Raw genomic sequence first — 9,140 nt, forward strand, 5'->3', positions numbered from 1 at the left:
TAATACTGTATTATATACTTGAAAGTTGCTAAGAGAGTAGATCCTAAATGCTCTCACCACAAAAAAGAACTGGTAATTACGTGATGTGATGGAGGTGTTCACTAATGCTCTGGTGGTAATCATTTTGCAGTTTTGGTATCATATCAAGACATTGTATACCTTAAACTTAAACAATGTTACATGTCAATTATATCTCAATAAAACTGGAGGGGAACCAAATTAAAGAGAAAGAAGAAATTGGGACACAGACACACACAGAGGGAAGTCATGAGGTGGCCTCAGCACAAGCAAGCCTGCTGACACCTTGACATAGATGCTGCAGCCCCCAACCTGTGAGAAATGCACTCATCCAGTCCATGTCCTTCATTAGGGCAGCCTGAGCAGGCTGACCACCACCCACTTCACACTACACCCTCTCAGCCTGGGTTTCCTCATCTGGAAAATGCAAATAATCATAAAACCAACTCAGAAATGTTGCAGATTTCTACAAACTATATATAAAGCCATACGCAGATGGAAGTAGTTACAATTTAAGATAGTGAAACAGCTTTTAACTCAGAATCCTGAAAAAGAGTTTGCAGTCTGGAGTATTAATTTGCCTTTCCAAAAACACATCCCTGCAGCTGGGAACTGCTGTCGGTCTGCTGTCAGTCATGAGTCCTGACAGTACCTAATGGTAAGTTTGCAGTAGTTTTAGTTTTACAGAGTTCTTTAATATTAAATATCATGTGATCTAATTTCCAAATTATGGGGTTCGTTCCTAAGCAACTAGCACAGGCTTTAAGAAATACTGATAAGAACAGAGAGCCCCAGGGCTTTGGAAAGGGAATTTGGGGATTTAAATGTGCTGTGTGAGGGTCAACTGTGGCCAAGTGTGCCTGCCTCCAATCACTCTTGTGCCCCTTCCTTGTGGACACCTTCTCCTTTTCTTTGGGGAAGCAGTGGGTCTCTGAAGCAGGCCCCCAGCCCTGCTGAACTGTTTGCTTAATACCCGGCCCCAATAAGAAAGCCATATGGTGTCCCCAGTCACCTAAATACTTGTGGCCACACTGGATGCCCTGCCCCAGGCCTTATGTGGCCCTCCAGCTCCCAACCACTGGTTCTGTTTCCAAACCATCAAAGTTTCAAACACCACAGTTTCAAGGCCAGAAATACAGTTTCCATAGGTCTACCTCCAGCTGATTAACCTCTGGTTTGTTGGAGCCTGTGTTCCTCATGAGGTGAGCTGCCCTCCTCCACCTGCCCTGTGGGCTTCTCCAGCAACAGCCCTCCATGCACTGAAACCCATGCCTCCTCCCAAACCCAGCTGCCCCTGTCATGCACCACTGTCCCACCCAGAACCCTAGGATCTCCCCATCCCTATGCCCTGAGCAGCTCCCACTCAGTTCTTGCCCATACCAGACCCACCTTTCCAGTCCCCTTCCTCCATGGAAGTTCATCACATGTGAAGCCAGCCAGATGTTCAGTGTGCTAAAGTCAACAATGCAGTCCACCAGTCCAAAGCTCAAATTAAATGAAGATGGTCCATTTCTTTGGGTCAGATGGACACCCTCTGTAGGACCCCAACCTCCCTGAGAAATAAGTTAGCCTAAGAGTGGCCATCTTGAAGCCCAAAAAGCCATTCTGATATATGACTCAGAGGAAACAACCGAAACCGGGTAACTCCTCTGGAAAAACAAGTTAATTAATCATGACTCCTGGCAGCGCTAACCTTTCGGTTAGTTAAGCATAAATGCCGACCCTACCTTGCTACACCCCCAGGACGTGGCACTAACCCAGAAATCGTAGGTTTGAAAAATTACTGCCTTTGTAGTATTGTTATCTTGCTATGTAGTATTGTTATCTTGTTATGTAACCATGGTAATCCTCTAAGGCTGAATGCCTCAGGAAATTCTATATAACCCTTTAGTTAGAAGTGCTTGGGGTCCTCGTTGAGACCCGCTGCGACGGGCTGACTTGGACCCCAACTAGTTGGCTTCTGAATAAATTCCTCTTGCTTGTTGCATCAAGAAACGTCTTTGGTGAGTGATTTGGGGCGGCGCCTTCCTCAGAGGAATCCAACACCTCTCTTCTGCTGCCTTGCAGTGGGCACCAATGTGTTTATTTGCTATTTTCTGAAAAGTTTAGATCTTTGAGAACTGAAATGACAACCCTAGCTGAAGACTTTTGTCTGAAAAAATGAGATGCTGTTCTTGGCTCCATGATACTTGGATTCACTCTTTGTCACCACTGCCCAAGGACTGAAGTTGGGAGCATTTATCCACAAGAGACAATTTGTGGAGCATGTGCTTCTGAGTGGCTGCACTGCGTTCTCTGCAGAACAACAATGTGATAGGCCCTGGCCAAGTGTGTGGTGAAACCCAAGGCGGCCCACACTGCCCCCCCACAGTGGCCCCCACACACGCTGCCCCCACTGGCCCCGCTGCTTCCTCTCTTCTCACCTTTTCTTCACTTCTCCCCTTATTAAATATTTATGGTGTAGGATCACTGCACTCAGAGGCTGGGTTAAACTTGTCTTCCATAAAGGTGGAAAGGTCCCACATGCTCCCCTCAAAGTCCGGGACAAAACAGATGGGCTCAGGGCTCCAATAGAAAGCAGGGCAGAACCTATGTCTCCTAGAGCTACTTAACAAAATCCAGAACATGGATGTGGGATGGGATTTACTGAAAGTGTGGATTCCCCAGTCCTATCCAGATTGACTGAACTAAACATCTGAGGTGGGTATTGGAATCTACATTCTAAGCAAGTCTTTTGTGTAATTTTGTGCTTGTGGTTGCTAACCTCATCCAGTATGTGAGCCATACTGTAGATATTTAGAAACAAGGACTTTTATGAGGGAGCTAATTGGCAGCAGCTTATGTAAAGGTATTACATGGGGGCAGGGGGCATGTTAGACTCCTGGAGAAGATAAAGAAGCTGGGCGGCACTGTGATAATCCAAGTGTGAGTCATAGGGGAGGGAGGGAGGGAGGGACAGATAGGAGACATGGAGAGGGAAGGGGCTGGGACATCCCACTTGAGTCAGGTCTCAGCAGCAGAGTTGGGGAGACAGGTGCTCGTGATTGGAGGGCGCTTTCAGGAGAAAGAGAGGAAGGGGGCAGGGAGGTAGCTGAGCAGGGCCCTTGCTCCAGCCTGGCCCCCCTGGAGTGCAGGAGCGTAAGCTGTGCCCTCTGGTGATTCTTCCCAGAGGTTCAGCTGCCCTGCAGTGGTGCTGGCCTACAGTGCATAGCAGCTGGGGAGCAGTGTGACGACCAGCCGGCCAGGCCTCCAGCTTACTGACACAGTACACGCATTTACAGGCAAAGTCCACTCCCGGGAGCATGTCAGTGGCTTGCTGAAGGAGGCTTTACTGGTGTTAGAAGACAGAGGAGGCATTAGAAATCAGCCTCTGGAGAGGATGCTGCTCCTTCCACATCTCATGGTTTTGTTTGCATGGTTTTTCTTGAGTGGGTTTAGGAAAAGCACACTGGAAAATACTATAGGCAGCCCATGGAAGGAGGGAGAGATGATTGATGCAATGTTTTCCGCATGACAGACTGGGAAGATAAAGATATCACTAAGGGAAATGGACCATGCTCACACCTTTGTACTGTTATCTCACCAGCTAAAGCCCCAGCAATCCAATCCTGGGGCCGCACCTTCCTGCTCACAGCCTCTTCAAAAGCCAGCACCACAGAATTTCAAGTCACATCATAAATGTTAAAATACACAAGACTCAACCTCTTCATATCCAATAGAAACTGTCAGGCCTCAAATCTCATCTTTAGGTAAGGGTGAGCTATTTGTCCACTTTTGCACAAACCTTTATTTAGCAGAAAATTTCCAAGTTATTTCTGAGGAATCATCCAAACCAAACGCTGACCCGGTGTTCCGCCTGTGGGTTTCAGCCCTGGACAAGTTCACTCCTGACTTGATGAGACTAAGAGACAAGGGAAGGTTGGGGGTAAAAGGATTTATATGCAACTTTATTCGGTGGTGGCAGGTCAAGTGCTAGGATCCTCTCTGCCTCAGGGTAAATCTGCCTGCAGCCACGGGTCTCAGCCTCCAGGCTTCTGCACTGCCTGCAACCCCAGCCCTGAGAGAAGCTCTTTATACAGAGTCAGTCATGACTCATTACTCACATGCCTGTGAGCAACCCACATACACAGCAGAACAAGAGCACGTGAGGATCCTGGCCAGGGAACTCCCATTTTCTCTGCACCCAGGAACAAAAAATCATTTCATCAGGGGTGGATCTCATATTTTCCTACCAATAGCAAAAATGTCTCCCTCAACCAGCAATCCACACACGTCCAGGCACATGACTTCTGGGTTGGAACTGGTTGGGACAAGCTGCTCCAAGTGACTGAAGGCCAGCCGTGCAGCCTGGCACAGGCAGGTGGGCTCTGCTCTTGCTCCCAGTGGACCCATAATGAGCACTAGAGTGACACCACTGCCCATGGACTGGCCTGCCCGAGGTGCTCAGTTATGGCTCACAGACACTGGGCTCTCTATGGGAGTCCCTCTTCTGTTGCCACTTATAAACCACAATGCCCTGGATTCAGTTAGTTTAGACTGGCTGGTAGCTGACAGTCAACAAAAGGAACATCAATACTGTAATCATTGAATTCTTTCTTGAGGGTTTTCACTAAAATTATTTGTTACTACCTCATATCATAAAACAGAATCACCATTTCTTAAATAAATGAAGATTGTTTAACACTTGATTTCATGTTTTTACTGTAACTTTTTCAAGCCCTTCTTTTATGGTGCAGCTGTAAGAGCTATGATCAATGAAAAACAGCCAAAACAACCCACACACAACTAAAGGCAAATCATTCCAAACTGGAGTGGAACTTACATCACCTGTGCTGGCTGCCAGCCATGGCCTATTTCTCCTGCCCTTTTTCCTCTGTTGAGCCTCCTTGGTCTGTTAGAGGGAGGCAAACAAAAGCCAATCACCAAGTCTCCCACCTCATGCATCCTGCTGTTCCTGAAGCCAGTGTTCTTCCTTTCCCACCAGCCCCAAGTTAGATAATATCACCACCCATAAAGCTCTCCTTCTGCAGGCTCTGTCCGGGACCACCTTTGCTGAGATGCTGGGGTCCCGGTTGTGACCTGTATGACTTCCCATACTTGCCTGCTTTATCTGTTACTTAAGGAAAACTTTGGCTGACAAGTGTCTTGCCAATGAGTTTCAGCCCCCAGCAAGTTCACTATGGATTCAGTGTGACCAAAGAAATTGACAGCAAAACGTTCTTTGGGGTGAAAGGGTTTATGAGCCAGCTTGTGGTCCCAGCAGTAGGTTGAGCACTAGCATCTCTGCCTACGCCGAGAGCACTGGTCTGAGCTCTCTATATAATGCGATAATAGCTTATTGCCTAAACGTGTAGAAGCGGTAGCCTAGCAACAGGCTAGTTACATCATCAGGTGGTTTAAGTTCAGTGAGGATCTTGGCCATAGGATCCCCAACTTCCCCACACAAGCCTGCACAGAAGTTCTTCGAAAAGGTGCTCCATGGATATTTACAAAGTGCTGCAGAGCCCTCCAGGGCAGGGGTGTAAAGAGTGGCTTCCATCCAGGGAAGCCCAAGACAGGGTGCCAGGTTCCTCCAGTCCCCTCTGGCCCCAGGCTGCCCCTCAGTTGCTATAGCTCGCAGATCAGCACTTCATCCCACCTCCCAAGTGGCTTCAGTCCCGACCACTGTCCTTCCCTAGAACTGCTCTGAAGGTCCCTCCCACTTAAATCCTTCCAAACACCCCCACCTCTCCCTCATGTTTTTTCTCCATGAATCACCCACCTTTTTTGTACGTCCAAGTATTTAAATGATTTAAGCATACCTAGGCGACTGTGAGCTCTGAGTCATCACACCTCTGCAATCTTTCTTGAGCTCAATTTGCTCTGAAAATAGCTCTGTTTTTCTCACCTACTAGAAGTATAATAAATTCTAATATTTAACAGATACAGAACCAATGGAAAGAGTATAGTACAGCTAATATATTGGCTGATGCAAACAACATGAGAGACCCTCAGAAAAGCACCCAATATGATATGATAATGCTGGCTGTCGTTTACTAAGAGCTTCCACTATGCCAGGTATGTCAACACTGGGACCTTCTTGCTTCTTATTGTACCTGTACCACCATGCAGGACCAAGCAGGCCAGCTAAGCCTATGCTTTGTCTTCCACCTGCAGTCAGATTCCCAAATCTGTACCATCAGCCAGAATCTTGCCTGTGCTCCAGCCCCAATGGCAAATGCCCCCCACCTTGGACACCCACATCCCCCTCAACACAGTATTCCCAAACCACACCCATCTCTCCTAGACACCTCTCCTCCTGCATTTCCCACTCCATCTAGTGGGCTCACTGTATACAGAAGTGTCCAACTAAGGAGTCCTCATTCCTCGCTCTCCCCACTACCTGCAATCAGTCCTTGTTCTTAGGATTTTTCTCCCTCATACGTTATCCTAGGTCACTGTTCCCACCCCCAGTGCTCCTGCATGCCATAGAGCCCTTGCCTCCACTTGTCCTCTTACTTCTGTCTGGTGACCCCAAAGCACTTCCAGGCCTACTCAGGCCACGTCGCTGGTGCAAGGCTGTGCTCTCCCAAGATGGCCACTCAAGTCTACATCCCATCCCCCCACAGCAAGGGAGCTCTGCTGACTGCCATGACCAGGACACTGGAGGGCACACAGCTGCCCCTGGCTGCTCCCTACCTCCTTCCCTCTTCTCTCTCTGCCCCTCTATAGATATGGCTCTATATTGGGTTGGGGGTATGTTCTTGGGTGGAGGAGGCCCGAGTTAATATGCAGTACTGGCTGGAATACCAGATAGCTGAGTACAACCTTTCTCAGTGTCCGATTACTCTCTCTAAACTGGAGATGTACAAACCTCTCTTGGACACATGTGCAGAGCACTCAATGACTACACATTCCTGAAATACTTAGCAGGGTCTGGGCTCTGCCCCCAGCGCATCACCAGTGCATGCCCAGCTTACGAAAGAGGCCCGCTGAATGTCAGAGGCATGAATCCATGCTTTCCAAAGGCTGAACTGGTGGCCTGGACTTCACTGAGTAAGTGTCATGGGGAGCCAAAACTTTAACTGGCCTCCACAGGATGAACAAGACCTGGTTCATGACCAGTGAGAGAGGCTGCAGCAAAAGCTGGGGACCCAGCTCCCCGAGGTGGTGTCTTCATGGGCGTCTGCACTTATAGGCCTGTAGAGGACCTGCCAGACAGTGTGCAGGAGAGGGTGGGGTGCACTGGGGGCCCACCCACGGCAGCCAGCCCACAGTGGCTAGCATGCATTAAAGGAGAAGCAGGATTGCCCTGACACACAGGCACTGGGTGGTGTGCCCCACGATGAGCATGGTGTGCGTCCACCTACCAGCATGACTTCTCCAATCTGCTTCCTGCATCAGCACATCTCCTGTGGACCCAGATGGACCACCACTCACAGTGGCAACTCAGGCCTTCATTGTAACTGCGTTTGTCACAGCAGGAAAAGCAGAAGGTGGGTTGGCCATGTGGTTAGGATCCCTGGGTCCCTGTGAGAGTGCTGCCCCCTAGGAGGTTTGTCCTCTAGGAACACTCCTGGCTTGCTTCTTGAGCTCTTGAAGGGCCCTGAGAGTACCTACGTGTAGGGACGCCACTGAGTCACCCACCTCCCCCAGGGCCAGGTGCTCACTGCCCTTGCTGCTAGGAGCTGCCTGCCCAAAGGCCTGCTCTCTGCCTGCCCGAATGACCAGGTGGGGGGGCATGGGGAGCTCTTGCCTCAGTACTGGATATCTCTGCACATACCCAGAGCTCCAGGGCCCCTGGGGAGCAGACGCCTCTGCTGCAGCTGCATCTTGGCCTAGCTGCTCCCTGCTCCCAGGTGCAGCTCCTGAGAGCATGGTCCCCACAGCCCCTCCAGGCAGATGTCCATCTCAGCATCTGTTTCCAAGAGCCCAGCCTAAGACATACCTCATAGTATTGTCATGAGGACCCGAGATGGAATGAGTGTAGCCAGCAAAGCCCTGAGAAATGCTAAATCTTTGTATTTATCTTCTTCATCACCACTATGTCCACTAACATCTTATGCCCTGGATGCCAGCCTGTGTGCCCCTCGATGTCATTCTCCATGCTCCTGGTAGAGGACATGGGGCCCAACCGCCTGAAAGCCAGCCATGGGGAATCATGGCCAGGGTGACAGTTCGGCTCTGCAGCCACTCGTGATCCACTTCCTGAGACAGGCCCCTGACTGCAGGTTTGGCCGTTCCTACTGTGCTCACGGCTCAGGACAAACTTGCCCAGAAGCTTACCAGCAAAGTGACACAGGCTGGTGGGGTCAGGAGCAGGTGCAGATAGCTGCAGGTGACAGCAGGTGCTGAGCTGGAGGCTCCCGGTCTGTCACTAGGCCCCAAGACCAGACGGAGCACGGGCCACTTGCAAAAGGCCTCTTGGTCTCCATCTCCCCTGAATGGAAGAGAGCTTTCCAAGGGAAGGCAAGCTGGTCCAAGGGTAGGTGCAGCCCATTTCTTGGAGCCCTGCATTCTCCAGGACCAAACCTGTGGACAGCAGCCTCATGCTCAAGTGCTCCAGACCCTCTGAAGCGTCACAGCTGCCCCATGCCCTGGGCTCCCACCACTGCTGAGGTTGCCACGGAGCTTCCGGGCAGGGACCCTGTTGGGTCCACACTCTGCAAATGCCCCCAGTGACCCGTGACTTGCACGGCAGCTCTTCCCCGAGGCTTCCTGGCTGGTGCTCACCAACCATGATGGGCTGTCTATGTGGCTGCCTGCATGGCTGCCTGGAAAGGCTTTGGGTGTGTGTCCTTCCCCAGGCCTCTGCTCTTCACAAGGGGCACCAGGGGCTGCAGAACAATGACCCCATGAACCTCAGCTCTTCACTTTCTCTCACTTGGTGATTCTTCCACCAAATACTGAGAAGTTGCTCATTTTTATATTCCACAAGCCCTTTCCAGAACAATTTTTCTTCTTTGGTGCTGAGGGGTTGCCTTGGTTTGGCCTGCCCGCTGAGCAGTCATCCCTTACCTGGGGTCCAAGTCAATCCCACCAGGCACAGAGGCGGCCCAAGCCTGGGTCTTGCCCATCACACATCACTCTTGCTTTACTGCCTCTTGTGGCAGTTACTCTGGCTGGGCAACAAATTAGCCTGG

This window comes from Manis javanica, chromosome 5 (assembly GCF_040802235.1).
Source record: "Manis javanica isolate MJ-LG chromosome 5, MJ_LKY, whole genome shotgun sequence".
Lineage (NCBI taxonomy): Eukaryota > Metazoa > Chordata > Mammalia > Pholidota > Manidae > Manis > Manis javanica.